At 42.4% G+C, this 2833-nt stretch overlaps 1 non-coding gene across 1 annotated transcript; it reads left to right on the top strand.

Annotated features, from left to right (window-relative positions):
* On the top strand, window positions 1-107 carry LOC147935224 (small nucleolar RNA R71). Its single transcript, XR_015573352.1, has one exon. It is a non-coding gene; the product is annotated as a small nucleolar RNA R71 (small nucleolar RNA).
* Window positions 108-2833: the final 2726 nt, after the last annotated feature.

The following is a 2833-nucleotide window of genomic DNA, read 5'->3' as shown; positions in this document are numbered from 1 at the left end:
AATCCATGGTGTGGACACTGGCTGTGGTAACCCTTGAAGCGCTCCCAGGCTTCACAGAATGATTCTGAGCTCTTCTGAGTAAAGCTAGAAATCTCATTCTTCAGACGGGCTGTTCTGGAGTTGGAGAAGAACTTGGCCAAGAAGGCTTTCTTACAACCATCCCAGGTGGTGATTGATCCCTTGGGAAGGTTTTTCTCCCATTGATGAGCTTTGTCTCCCAGCAAGAATGGGAAGAGGCGTAACTTGTAGCCATCCTCACTCACGCCGTTGATCTTGGTGAGACTGCACAGACGGTCGAACTCGTCCAAGTGGTCGAGTGGATCCTCCATAGGCAACTCGTGAAACTTGTTTCCTTGGATCATGGAGATCAAACCACTCTTGATTTCGAAGTTGTTGTTCTGCACGGCGGGAAGGACGATTCTAGCACGCTGGGTTATAAGTGTTCGGTGCATCCCCAACACCAATGTTTTGCGGTCCCGGATGTGGTCCATTCGGTTGTTCCATTGTGATGGGTGCGGGATGATCAGTGAGTTGACGAGCTTGTCGTGGTCTTTGTAACCGGTTGATATCGTCGATAGCAGGAAGGAGGTTCTGATGTCCTCTTGATCTGGTGTGCATGCAACATTGCAATCAACAGGTTCTTGAGATGTAAAACAAACAAGCAGACAACCAAAACAAGTCAGTACTCAGAATGATATGTGTAATAGAACTTAATCTTGCAAAAATTGAAATCTTAAATGTAGCAAAACGAATTCCAAATGGCAACGGCGTCAAATTGATACTAGGCTTTTTGTGTGTCTATCCTAACAGGTTCAATTAACCTTATGCAGTTGTAATACTTAAGGTGTCAATCCAGTTGGGAAACTTTACTAACAATTAAGATGCAATCAAGATTTCACAAGTCAAGCCAATTTAAAGAGAGTGTTTTTATCTAACAATCCTAGAATGATCCAAATGCAAAACGGAAATGTGTTCTAGAACTGGAAATGTGAATGTATGACAAGAAGTGAAAATAAATGAAAACAAAAACGAGTCTAAGCATGGACTAAGGATCGAAACAGTCTCAGGAATGCAATAAAAATCATAAAGAAAGAAGTCCTAAGGATGATGGTAATTGATGTCGGTGGAGTATCCTAGTCTATAGAGTGTTTAACATGCCACAAGCAAACTATCCCTAAACAATGGACATCATTTCTTAGCTAATCCAATCTCTTGACAAAAGCTACTCAAACTCAACCACTTCCAAACCTAGCTCTCGCTAGAGAAACATGATCAAGCATGGCATGAAAAACAAGTTCATTCACGTCAACAAACATCCTAGACAACTAATCTCTTAGGCTAGGAACGTAAGTCTCTGGCACTAGTTGGTCAGACATTTCATCAAACACCTTTTGGGTGTGGAAATGCCTAAGACCTAGTTCCAATTGATCATAGAGAAACTAGTATTTATAACTCTTGTCCAGAAGGGAATCATACAATCAAAGCTCAAACACTCTACATCCTAAGATCCTCCACCTAATCTTTCCCATCCTTAAGAACTACCACACTACTCAGATAGATTAAAAAGTGAAGAACAACTTGTAAAAGAAATCAAATGAAAATACTGAATAAACTCAAAGGTGTCGGAATACAAAGTCTGAGTACGTTTTTTGGTAGCTAGGGTAAACCTTCTGGGAAAGAAAACAAAATGAAAACAAGATCAAAGATAAGATGTCTCAGCAAAGACTTAACAAGATGTATAAATAGTAGTCCATCATGGAAAGCCCTAAAACTTAAAACGACAAGGTAAAGCGTCGGTTCGGTAATCTTCCTGACATGTGCGATCGAGTCCGTGCGCTTCGAATGGAATGCAATGTCATCATGGCTTGTACGGACGCTGGGGAGCATGGTTCGGACGGACGCTGGGGAGCATGGCTCGGACGGACGCGCTGGGGAGCATGGCTCGGACGGATGCGCTGGGGAGCATGGCTCGGACGGATGCGCTGGGGAGCATGGCTCGGACGGACGCGCTGGGGAGCATGGCTCGGACGGACGCGCTGGGGAGCATGGCTTGGATGGATGCGCTGGGGAGCATGGCTCAGGCGGATGCGCTGGGGAGCATGGCTCGGACGGATGCGCTTCCAACGTCTCCTCAATACCTGAAATACTCCAAAATGCACAATGTATGCAAGGATGATGCAAGAACTACCTAGACATGCAAAATGCAAAGAAAAGACTAGAAAATAATGCAAACCAATGAGTTATCCTAGCTAAATGAATGATAAATATATGCTAAGGAGAGACAAAATATAGTCATATCAAGGGGAAGAGAGACAATATTTGAGTTCATATAATATTGAGACTTCCGATACAAGTGCTTACGATGCAATGATCTACACTCAAGAATTCTTAAACAGTATTCACGTTTATGGATTACCTAACCATGTTCTGACATTGAAAAAGGGAGCACCTATCATATTGCTTAGGAATATTGATCCTAAGGGAGGTTTATGCAATGGTACGAGATTGATTGTCACTCAAATAGCTAATCATGTTGTTGAAGCAAGGATTTTAATAGGTAAAAGAAACGTTAATGGTAAAGTTCTTATCCCTAGGATGTTTGTGTCTCCACCGGATGCAAAGTTTCCCTTTCGTATGAGGCGTCGTCAGTTTCCCGTTGCTCTTGTATTTGTGATCACTATAAACAAAAGCCAAGGTCAGACGTTGGAACATGTTGGATTGTTTCTACCCAAGCCTGTATTTACACATGGACAACTATACGTTGCATTCTCTAGAATGACAAGCAAAAAAGGATTTAAGATTTTGATTACATATGAAGAAGGGAAATGTCAAA

This window comes from Camelina sativa, chromosome 11 (genome assembly GCF_030686135.1).
Source record: "Camelina sativa cultivar CO46 ecotype springtype chromosome 11, ASM3068613v1".
Lineage (NCBI taxonomy): Eukaryota > Viridiplantae > Streptophyta > Magnoliopsida > Brassicales > Brassicaceae > Camelina > Camelina sativa.
The sequence above is the reverse complement of the archived record's forward strand: the minus strand, read 5'-3'. Positions and strand labels throughout refer to the sequence as shown.